Here is a 12,736-nt window from a genome sequence, read left to right as displayed (position 1 = left end):
CAGTAACTTGATGCCAGAGCAATGAATCACAGTACAATACAGTAAAAATGACTATTAACTGTAAGAAAATTATTTCTACAGTATTTTACTGTAATTACAAGGGATTAGCGCAAGCAGGTTGTCTTTAAATATTAAAGCATAATTATGAATACTGGGTGTTTTATATGTCTTGCACTTCTAGCCTCATAAATAAAGGCTTCTAAAATGGTATTGATTACAGGGCAAAACAGATTAATTGGATATGAGTAAATATTCAACTATGAAAAGGTTTAATACCCATTACCACTCTGATCTGTTCAATTATTAGGGAACTACTACCACATATCACTTAAATTGGTACAGGACTCACAAACGGGTCAAAACATATAGCCACTTACTGTACAAGGCATGACTTAAAATATGTTAATGAGCCAGAGATTCTCCTTCCGCAATAATTCTCCACAATGCACCATAATTTACAGTATGCTGTAAAAAAATATATAGCAAAACAGCACTTTGTAGTTGAATTGTAGTGAACATAAAATCAGCCATTGCTAATAGTGAATATTGTATTATACATTACAGCATACCAGCTTACATTTGGTGTTTAATATCACTTGCACTTCAGGCCTTAACAAAGTCCTCTAAACTGACAGTGACTACATAGCAAACCAGATCAAATGGACATGGCGAACCATTAAAGGTTTGAGAATTGCTGTCACTCGGCTTTGTCCCCTATATTTAATTGTTAGGGAACCACTACCACATAATGGGTGCAACAAATATAGCATCTTACAAGACTCTTCGAAATATGTTAACGAGTGAGAATGATTTTTGTAGCTCCAGTAAGGCGGTATGGTACTGTATTCTGAATTACAGTACATTACTGGCAGCAATTGGCCAGTAATTTACTGTTGAGTTTGGAGAATCCATAAAATTGTCACGTATGCGCCATCTCCGGCCTCTAGGTCATCAGGCTGCTGATTATCCAGCACACCTGTCACCATCGTCTCACGCACCTGTGCCTCATGACACTCACCTGGACTCTAATCCCCTCCTTGATTATCTTCCCTATATCTGTCACTCCCCTTGGTTCTTTCCTCAGGTGTTCTTGTTTCTTGTTTTGTTCATTTGTTTATTAAATGATCCACTCCCTGAACTTGCTTCCCGACTCCCACGTTACAAAAATACAGTATATTACTATACTGTCACCTCCACCCTACCTGACACCCTAGACCCACTCCAATTTGCTTACCGCCCAAATAGGTCCACAGACGATGCAATCTCAACCACACTGCACACTACCCTAACCCATCTGGACAAGAGGAATACCTATGTGAGAATGCTGTTCATCGACTACAGCTCGGCATTCAACACCATAGTACCCTCCAAGCTCGTCATCAAGCTCGAGACCCTGGGTCTCGACCCCGCCCTGTGCAACTGGGTACTGGACTTCCTGACGGGCCCCCAGGTGGTGAGGGTAGGCAACAACATCTCCACCCCACTGATCCTCAACACTGGGGCCCCACAAGGGTGCGTTCTGAGCCCTCTCCTGTACTCCCTGTTTACCCACGACTGCGTGGCCACGCACGCCTCCAACTCAATCATCAAGTTTGCGGACGACACAACAGTGGTAGGCTTGATTACCAACAACGACGAGACGGCCTACAGGGAGGAGGTGAGGGCCCTCGGAGTGTGGTGTCAGGAAAATAACCTCACACTCAACGTCAACAAAACTAAGGAGATGATTGTGGACTTCAGGAAACAGCAGAGGGAACACCCCCCTATCCACATCGATGGAACAGTAGTGGAGAGGGTAGCAAGTTTTAAGTTCCTTGGCATACACATCACAGACAAACTGAATTGGTCCACTCACACAGACAGCATCGTGAAGAAGGCGCAGCAGCGCCTCTTCAACCTCAGGAGGCTGAAGAAATTCGGCTTGTCACCAAAAGCACTCACAAACTTCTACAGATGCACAATCGAGAGCATCCTGGCGGGGTGTATCACCGCCTGGTATGGCAACTGCACCGCCCTCAACCGTAAGGCTATCCAGAGGGTAGTGAGGTCTGCACAACGCATCACCGGGGGCAAACTACCTGCCCTCCAGGACACCTACACCACCCGATGCTACAGGAAGGCCATAAAGATCATCAAGGACATCAACCACCCGAGCCACTGCCTGTTCACCCCGCTGTCATCCAGAAGGCGAGGTAAGTACAGGTGCATCAAAGCTGGGACCGAGAGACTGAAAAACAGCTTCTATCTCAAGGCCATCAGACTGTTAAACAGCCACCACTAACATTGAGTGGCTGCTGCCAACACACTGTCAATGACACTGACTCAACTCCAGCCACTTTAATAATGGGAATTGATGGGAAATTATGTAAATATATCACTAGCCACTTTAAACAATGCTACCTTATATAATGTTACTTACCCTACATTATTCATCTCATATGCATATGTATATACTGTACTCTATATCATCGACTGCATCCTTATGTAATACATGTATCACTAGCCACTTTAACTATGCCACTTTGTTTACATACTCATCTCATATGTTATACTGTACTCGATATCATCTACTGTATCTTGCCTATGCTGCTTTGTACCATCACTCATTCATATATCCTTATGTCCATATTCCTTATCCCCTTACACTGTGTATAAGACAGTAGTTTTTTTGGAATTGTTAGTTAGATTACTTGTTCGTTATTACTGCATTGTCGGAACTAGAAGCACAAGCATTTCGCTACACTCGCATTAACATCTGCTAACCATGTGTATGTGACAAATAAAATTTGATTTGATTTGATTTGATATTATTTTATTTTATTACTATATTCTGTGGGGGTATAGGATTCTCACTCACAGGTGCAACAAATATAGCCTCTTACAAGGCATGCCTTAAAATACGTTAATGAGCCAGAGACTATTTCCCCACCCACAACACTTTCTCACAATGTGCCATAACTAACACTGTTAAACACATTTACTGTATTTTACTATGCATTCTACAGTGTTTTACTGTTGAAATTACAGATAGGTGTTAGTGTGCTGTTGTACAAATATACAGTATTTTACTGTGCATTCTACAGTAATCTACTGTATTCAGTTTATACAGAATCATACTGTTGATTAGTACAGTAAGTTACTGATCAAATTACAAAAACGTCTAACAGTGTACAGCTATGTTGTTCATAAGGATTTGCGAAGATACGATATGATTTATGGTCAACACGTTTACTTCAACTCGGCTGCTCTCTCAGAAACTGTATTAAGAACCATGAGGATTAATGAAGTGACTGGAGACTTCATCTCACTAAGCATTTCATTTCATTCGCAGGGCCAGATTATGAATAAGATCAAACAAACAGCTTGTTTTGTGCATCAAAAGGATTTCTTCTCCCCATCCTCTTGATGAATTTTGTCTCGGTTACTTGATGAGGAACCCTTTTCCTTTCCTGAATTGTGTTGATTGGACATAGCAAATGTTTCCCAGCTATATGCCACAAGGAAAGGGATACATTACTGTAGGCAGGGACGGGCAAAAATGTAAAAATAATTGCAAAATACAATTACAGAATACCATAAAGATCCATTTATCAAAATAAACGACAAAATATTTGTATTTTGAGATGTCTTGAATTAAAATAAATGTACAGATGTCGGAAGTTTACATACACTTAGGTTGGAGTCATTAAAACTTGTTTTAATACCTCAGAAAAAAATTGTAGGCCTCCACGAGTCTGATTCATCCTTTCCAAACGCAATTTCCAAACGCCTGAAGGTACCACGTTCATCTGTACAAACAATAGTATGCAAGTATAAACACCATGGGACCACGCAGTCGTCATACCACTCAGGAAGGAGACGTGTTCTGTCTCGTAGAGATGAACGTACTTTGGTGTGAAAAGTGCAAATCAATCCCAAAACAACAGCAAAGGATCTTGTGAAGATGCTGCAGGAAACAGGTATAAAAGTATCTATATCCACAGTAAAACGAGTCCTATATCGACATAACCTGAAAGGTCGCTCAGCAAGGAAGAAGCCACTGCTCCAAAACCATCATAGAAAAGCCAGACTACGGTTTTTAACTGCACATGGGGACAAAGTTCATACTTTTTGGAGAAATGTCCTCTGGTCTAATGAAACAAAAATAGAACTGTTTGGCGATAAAGACCATCGTTATGTTTGGAGGAAAAAGGGAGAGGCTTGCAAGCCTAGGAACACCATCCCAACAGGGAAGCACGGAGGTGGCAGCATCATGTTGTGGGGGTGCTTTGTTGCAGGAGGGACTGGTGCACTTCACAAAATAGATGGCATCATGAGGAGGAAAATTATGTGGATATGTTGAAGTAACATCTCAAGACATCAGTCAGGAAGTTAAAGCTTGGTCGCAAATGGTTCTTCCAAATGGACAATGACCCCCAAGCATACTTCCAAAGTTGTGGCAAAATGACATAAGGACAACAAAGTCAAGGTATTGGAGTGGCCATCACAAAGCCCTGACCTCAATCCTATAGAAAATTTGTTGGCAGAACTGAAAAAGTGTGTGTGAGCAAGGAGGCCTGACTCCGAGCAAGGCACGTGACTCAGTTACACCAGCTCTGTCAGGAGGAATGGGCCCAAATTCACCCAACTTATTGTGTGATTAATGTGGGAAGCTTGTGGAAGGCCACCCGAAACATCTGACCCAAGTTAAACTATTTAAAGGCAATGCTACCAAATACTAATTGAGTGGATGTAAACTTCTGACCCACTGGGATTGTGATGAAAGAAATAAAAGCTGAAATAAATCATTCTCTCTACTATGATTCTGACATTACACATTCTTAATATAAAGTGGTGAGCCTAAGACAGGGAATCCTTACTAGGATTAAATGTCAGGAATTGTGAAAAACTGAGTTTAAATGTACATGTATTTGGCTAAGGTGTATGTAAACTTCCGACTTCAGCAGTATTTAGTATTTTAAAAGTAGCTGGCCCAAACTGCAACAACATTCTCAGTAACAGGTCTGGAAACGTTTTATTTTCTATGACTGTGATATGTTGTTGTTAATCTTCCTTAGTTGAACACACTGACTGTAAGTTTCTGCTAAATGACCAAAATGTATATGTTAAAATTAACACACCAAAATGAGTTGCAAAGTGTTATTATTTTAGCCTTGTTTTGGGGAGGAGCTCATAAGAATAATACTCAGCATGCTTTGCAATTGTTAACTTTTACATATACATTGATATTTAGTTATTTAGCAGACACTCTTATCACACCATAGTGCCATCAGACTTCGGATACCAATGAAGGGTGAAAGGGGGGCACAAAATTATGAACCGCTATAATAAATGGTATAGAAAAGTATTTTGTATTTAGAAAATAAAAATTACAGCTCTCGAAAGCATCTTGTTACAAAAAAACCTTGGAGTGTAGCTCAGCCCAGTTTGATACAAATGACAAAATATTTATACTGAAAAAATATTTAAACTCAACATGCAACAATTTCAACAAGTTACAGTTCATATGAGAAAATCAGTCAATTAAAATAAATTCAATAGGCGCTAATCTATGGATTTCACATGACCGAGCAGGGGTGCAGCCAGTGGGTGGGCTTATGCCCTCCCTGGCCCACCCATGACTGCACCCCTGCCCAGTCATTTGAAATCCAAAGATTAGCGCCAATTGAATTTTTTAAAATGTATTATTGCAGCCATGGGTGGGCCTGGGAGGGCATAGGCCCACCCACTGAGGAGCCAGCCAATCAGAATGAATTTTTCCCCGCAAAAGGGCTTTATTACAGACATAAATACTCCTCCGTTTCATCAGCTTTCCAGGTGGCTGGTCTCAGACGATCCTGCAGGTGAAGAAGCCGGATGGGGAGTTCGGGGCTGGCATGGTTACACGTGGTCTGCGGTTGTGTGGCCGTTTGGAAGTACTGCCAAATTCTTTAAAACAATATTGGAGGCAGCTTATGGTAGAGAAATTAACATTCCTTCTCTGCCAACAGCTGTGGTGAACATTCCTGCAGTCAGCATGCCAATGGCAAGCTCCCTTCAAACTTGAGACATCGTTGGCATTGTGTTGTGTGACAAAACTGCACATTTTAGAGTGGCCTTTTATTGTCCCCAGCACAAAGGGCTCCTCTGTAATGATGTTTAATGTTTAATCAGCTTCTTGATATGGCATACCTGTCAAGTGGATTGATGGATTGTCTTGGCAAAGAAGAAATGCTCACTAACAGGGATGTAAATACATTTGTGCCATTATTTTTAAAAGAAATGTGCTTTTTGAGGATTCTGAAAAATTTCTGGGGTCTTTTATTTCAGGGAAAACAGAAAGGAAAACACAGCACATTGCTGCTCATCCTCCCAGGTGATATTTATTTATAACAACGTTTCGACTGTTAGGTCTTCATCAGACATCCATATCCCAGGTGGGGGTGGAAGGTCCTATATATTGGGACAGTACTCAGTGACATCACTTCCTGAAACACGAGGTACAAAATGTATAACACAGTGTCACAATATTAACATTCAATGTATCAAAATATATGATCATTCACAAGGAATGTGATAATTTTTTACAGTAACATATAACATATAATATTCAATTTGATTTAAATGTGTTGACCATAAAACAGAGCATATTGACATTTACTCTCACGGGTGGCGAAAAATAACTACATGAAAGCCACACCCCTACTAAGCCATGCATCCAGTTTTCTGATCTGACCCAGTGGCTCATAGCTCAATAACCCAGCCTCAGCAGCCACATTTAAAGAAAGCAATAGGTTGTTTGTGAGCCAACTGGCTTGGTCAAAATAATCCAAAATGTGTTCTGTCCAATATTTACCCAGATTGGGTTGTTTTTAACCCAGCCTTTTTTTAGATTGTAACATTTTCCTAACCAACATTTGAACTCTTGACTTTTTGGTCATGAGTCCATATTAGTCAATCCACAGCGGTGCGCTGGTTCCCAAAGCACACTGATGATTGTCAACACATTAATCCATCACTAGATATAAAGTCAGTGAGAGAATTTTGCCTCACCCACATATTTCCTTCCATAGCCCCATTGCTAAAATTGCCCAGACGACTGATGCGCAACGGAGAATCTCTGCCGGAGACATGTGAAACTGTTTAGTTGGGCCTATCAGCCTTATATCAAGTCAGTGGCCCATATGATAGCAGTTGATCAAGTCCTTGCTACAAATTTCCTCTATGACTTCCAGATGGATGGTGCCATTCAAGATTCTCAACAAAACAGGATATGAGAACATGCCAGTTATTTATCTATGCAGATGTATCTAGTTAGTGGGACATTACACTCCAAAATCAAAGTTTCTCGAATATTTTCAAACCTCAAAAGTTTTTCCCCCCGCTGCAAACCCATCTGAGTGGAAAAGATAAGCACCATATTATTTCCAGGTTTTTTATGCTTATCTTTTCCATTTATTTTGGGTTGTGCTATATAACTGGATGTACAAAACAAATGGCCTGGCACATGGATTTATTTAAATAGAAGATCATTAGTGAGGTCTGAAAATATAGGAAAAACTTAGATTTTGAAGTGTATTGTCCCTTTAAATTGCAGTGAGGCAATTGCAATAGTGATAAGATTAATAATTGCACTGAGCTAGCTTTTCTGTGTTGCATTTCCTATCACTACTTTGGGGCTACTGCTGTTTGGAAAACTGTTGTTGTGTTGCCACCCTCCCACATGAAATACTACAGTTTACAATAGAATACTACAGTACTTACGATAGAATTCTATCGTAAACTGTAGTATACTATAGAATATTATACTACACACTGTAATATCCCTCGATCATGTGTAGTACTTACTATATAATGTTTTAGTATACTGTAAAATACCATAGTAAATACTACAGTGTTTTTTGCGGATAATACTTTAGTAAAAACTATAATAATGTCTGCAAAAACACGACAGGCCGACAGACACTACACTTTTTAAACTATAGTCAATGCTACAGTATTTCATTTACATATACCATTCCCCTCCCCATATCGTAATTTGTGCCACCCATAAATGAGAAACCTTCATGCCAAATATACTTCATATATTGTGTTCTCTAAATGTTATATAAAACTGCAGAAGTGCTGAGCTATCTGGTCAGACCCCAGTTCTACCTACAGGTTATGGAAATGTACTCTTTTATTATTTCTTCTGTACGTGAAACCTTCTATGTCAAAGATAATCAAGCAAAGACAATGAAGTAAATACAGTAGTCTGCAAAAACACTATAGTATTTTCTTCATGTGGGTTGTAGTATAGCAGTCCAAAGTTTATTTTCCTAAGGTCCCCGCAATCTATTATAACAGTTGACCTTTCTCAGCTTTTTTGCGAAGTAGATAACGCTCAAAATATGTGACCAATTTCCGCACATCCGTGTGCAATTCGCCAGGCTCTCATCTCCAGTCTCGAAATCACAGGGGTGAAGAAACTTCAAAGTGTCACACGTGATTATATGCATTGCAACAAAGCCTGGCGCAGCCATTCCACACCACAGAACCATGACAACAGCGGTTCTAAGCCCACCAATGACAAGGTGTGGAAGCTTGAAACTGCAAGGAGGAACCTAGTAGTAACTGGGTTTTTGTCTCAGTATGTTAGATTTCTTTCCATAGGTGTATATCTTACTGGAAAATACTGAGCTATGTGCATTTTGGATTTGGTGCGTATTTCATGATTCACATTTTCCCTATTTGGGCTGCTGTCTAAACAAAAGATTGGCTAACTTTGCGAAAGCAGCTTGTTAGTCTGGAACTCTGTGCATTTTTGCTAAGAGTAATTTGTCACAGCTCGCTGGTTTTATTGCGCTTCCACAGCAATTTACACTGTGTTAAATTTTTTCCAAATGACAGACTAGCCATACATTTTCCCATTCACACTTCTGTCTCTTCCCAATCTAATAGCATTAGGGTGGCTTGGGGTTAAACGTCCCCACGCCACCCCATGTAATTCTCCCAGAAACCACTTTATGTCGGCAACATTTTTTTCAACACTTTCGCTGAATGCCACAACACTTTCTCAACATAAAATCTGCCTCACCTCAACTTTTTAAATTACTCCAACAAAACGATATACACTAAATGTAATGCAACATGTCAAATGTTGGTCCCATGTATCATGAGCTGAATTATTTTTTTTAACATACAGTGTATTTCTCTTGAATTTTGTGCACAAATGTATTTAAATTAGTGAGCATTTCTCCTTAGCCAAAATACTCCATTCACCTGACATGTGTGGAATATTAATAACATTACACAGGTGCACCTTCTTCTGGGGATAACAAAAGGCCACTCTAAAATGTGCAGTTTTGTCACACAACACAATGGATGTCTCAAGTTTTGAGGGAGCGTGTAATTGGCATGCTGACTGCAGGAATGTCCACCAGAGCTGTTGCCAGAGAATTGAATGTTCATTTCTCTACCGTAAGCCGCCTTCATTGTTGTTTTAGAGAATAATGCTCACCTTCGATGACCACTGGCACGCTGGAGAACTGTGCTCTTCACGGACGAATCCGGTTTAAACTGTACCGAGCAGAAGGCGAACGGTGTACATGGCGTTGTGTGGGTGAGCGGTTTGTTGATGGCAACGTTGTGAACAGAGTGCCCCATAGTGGCGGTGGGGTTATTGTATGGCCAGGCATAAGCTACGGACAAGGAACACAATTACATTTTATCAATGGCAATTTGAATTAACAGAGATACCATAATGAGATCCTGAGGCCCATTGTCGTGCCATTCATCTGCCTCCATCTCCTCATGTTTCAGCTTGATAATGTTGCCCCCATCTGTACACAATTCCTGGAAGCTGAAAATGTCCCAGTTCGTCCATGGCCTGCATACTCACCAGACATGTCACCCATTGAGCATGTTTGGACAGCGTGTTCCAGTTCTCTCCAAAATCCAGCAACTTCGCACAGCCATTGAAGAGGAGTGGGACAACATTCCACAGGCCACGATCAACAGCCTCATCAACTCTATGCGAAGGTGATGTGTTGCACTGCATGAGGCAAATGGTGGTCACACCAGATACTGACTGGTTTTCTGATCCACGCCCCTACCTTTTTTTTGGGGGTATCTGTGACCAACAGATCTGTATTCTCAGTCATGTGAAATCTATAGATTAGGGACTAATGAATTTATTTAAATTGACTGATTTCCTTATATGAACTGTAATTGTAAAATCTTTGAAATTGTTGCATGTTACGTTTAGATTTTTGTTCAGTCTATAATATGATATTCTGTTTTCTGTCAATTTTAATAAATGTTAGATCTATACATGTAAAAAAAAAAAAGAGCCTAAAGATAATTATAAACCAGGTAGTTTGGCTCCTGGATGCTGATTGGCTGAAAGCCATGGTATAGCAGACCGTATACCACGGGTATGACAAAAACATATTTTTTACTGTTTTAATTGCATTGGTAACCACTTTATACTAGCAATAAGGCACTTCAGGGGTTTGTGGTATATGCCCAATACACCACCTCTAAGGGCTGCATTGCATAGTGCCTAAGAACAGCCCTTAGCCGTGGTATATTGGCCATATATCACCCCCCCCCCCCTTATGCCTTTTTGCTTACATAATTAAATAAAAAGAGAGAATTTGGATTTTTAATATAGTAGTACAATTTGGGGCAAAATCCAGTGGGGGTAAAATGCAAGTCAATGGTACCTACAGTGCATTCAGAAAGTATTAAGATATACATGGCGGAGGCTCGATTAAGCTAGTTGTCTTGACTATTTTCTGTCATTCTTGTTGATAAGGGACAGAATGTGTTCGGACCATCAAATATACGCTATTTACAGTGCATTCGGAAAGTATTCAGACCGCTTGACTTTTTCCACATTGCGTTACGTTACAGTCTTATTCTAAAATGTATTAAATAAATGTTTTCCTTATCAATCTACACACAATAACTCACAATGACAAAGTGAAAACAGATTTGTTCAAATTTGTACAAATATATTAAACATAAAAAATGGAAGTACTTTTGCTATGCGACTCGAAATTAAGCTCAGGTGCATCCTGTTTCCATTGATCATCCCTGAGATGTTTCTACAACTTGATTGGAGTCCACTTGTGGTAAAATCAATTGATTGGACATGATTTGGAAAGGCACACCCCTCCTATATAAGGTGCAAAAACCAAGCCATGAGGTCAAAGGAATTGTCCGTAGAGGCACAGATCTGGGAAGGGTACAAAAACATTTCTGCAGCATTGAAGATTCCCAAGAACACAGTGGCCTCAATCATTATTAAATGGAAGAAGTTTGGAACCACCAAGACTCTTCCAATAGTTGGCAGCCTGGCCAAACTGAGCAATCGGGGGAAAAGGGCCTTGGTCAGGGAGGTGACCAAGAACCAGATGGTCACTCTGACAGAGCTCTAGAGTTCCTCTGTGGAGATGGTAGAACCTTCCGGAAGGACAACCATCTCTGCAGCACTCCACCAATCAGGCCTTTTTGGTGAAGTGGCCAGATGGAAGCCACGACTCAGTAAAAAGCACATGATAGCCCGCTTGGAGTTTGCCAAAAGACCCATAAAGGACTCTCAGACCATTAAAAACAAGATTCTCTGGTCTGATGAACCCAAGATTGAACTCTTTGGCCTGAAAACCAAGCGTAACATCTGGAGGAAACCTAGCATCATCCCTACGGTGAAGCATCGAACATCTCTGGAGAGACCTGAAAATAGCTGTGCAGCGACGCTCCACATTCAACCTGACAGAGGTTGAAAGGATCTGCAGAGAAGAATGAGAGAAACCCAGATACATGTGCCCAGCTTGTAGCGTCATACTCAAGAAGACTTGAGGCTGTAATCGCTGCCTAATGTGCTTCAAAGTAATGAGTAAAGTGTCTGAATACTTATGTATGTAATGTGATATTTGCGGTTTTCATGCACTGTATATTATAATTTTTCAAATCATCTATAAGTAACTTCTTTGAGTTACACAGTCAATTTTGAGAAACTTTAGGATGATTGGACAGGAAGGGAACAAATGTAAATGTAATTAAAAAAATTACCATTGACTTACATCAAAACCTCAATATAGTGAAGATATTAATAGTGAGATTATTTCAGAGATTATTTCATTAAAATAAGATACCTAGACTTTATCTTTTAGGAGTCAATTACAAAAAAAATACTAAATAAAATGGATTTTAACACACTAATCTTCAGGGGGCATTTTGCCCAGATATTGGGGCAAAACACCCCTATCTAAAGTTTTTGTTTCTATTGAATAACAACAAAAATCTGCCCACTTATTCCCCTTAAAAATGTGTTTGCCTAAGGATAGACATTATGCACATATCTAAATCTTACCAAACCGTGCTTTTAAAAAAAGAAATTTCACTTGGGGGGCATTATCTCCCAAGTCCCAAGTGTTTCTGATCATTAAATGTAGATTATTATTCCAAGCTATAGTATCTCGTCAACTCATGAAATCTGCCTTGTCCAATATGAAACAGACAGTTATTGGGATATTGTGATCATCACATTACTGATAGGTTGATATTAAACATGATTTCAGGGAGAGACAACACAAAACTTCAGAACATCATTGGTCAGGCATATCAAGTGACACTTTCCCTTATGTTTGTATGAAGAGTTAGAGTATGAACAGGATGCAAACGCTGATGACGCCGGTTTTATGATCCAATCTTATAAAACTCAATGTTTTACGAGGTCTATGTCTGCACACACAAAAACAGAGGCCAGCAG

The sequence above is a fragment of the Oncorhynchus kisutch genome, linkage group LG11 (genome assembly GCF_002021735.2).
Source record: "Oncorhynchus kisutch isolate 150728-3 linkage group LG11, Okis_V2, whole genome shotgun sequence".
NCBI classification, from domain to species: Eukaryota; Metazoa; Chordata; class Actinopteri; order Salmoniformes; family Salmonidae; genus Oncorhynchus; species Oncorhynchus kisutch.
This window is presented reverse-complemented; position numbering follows the sequence as displayed.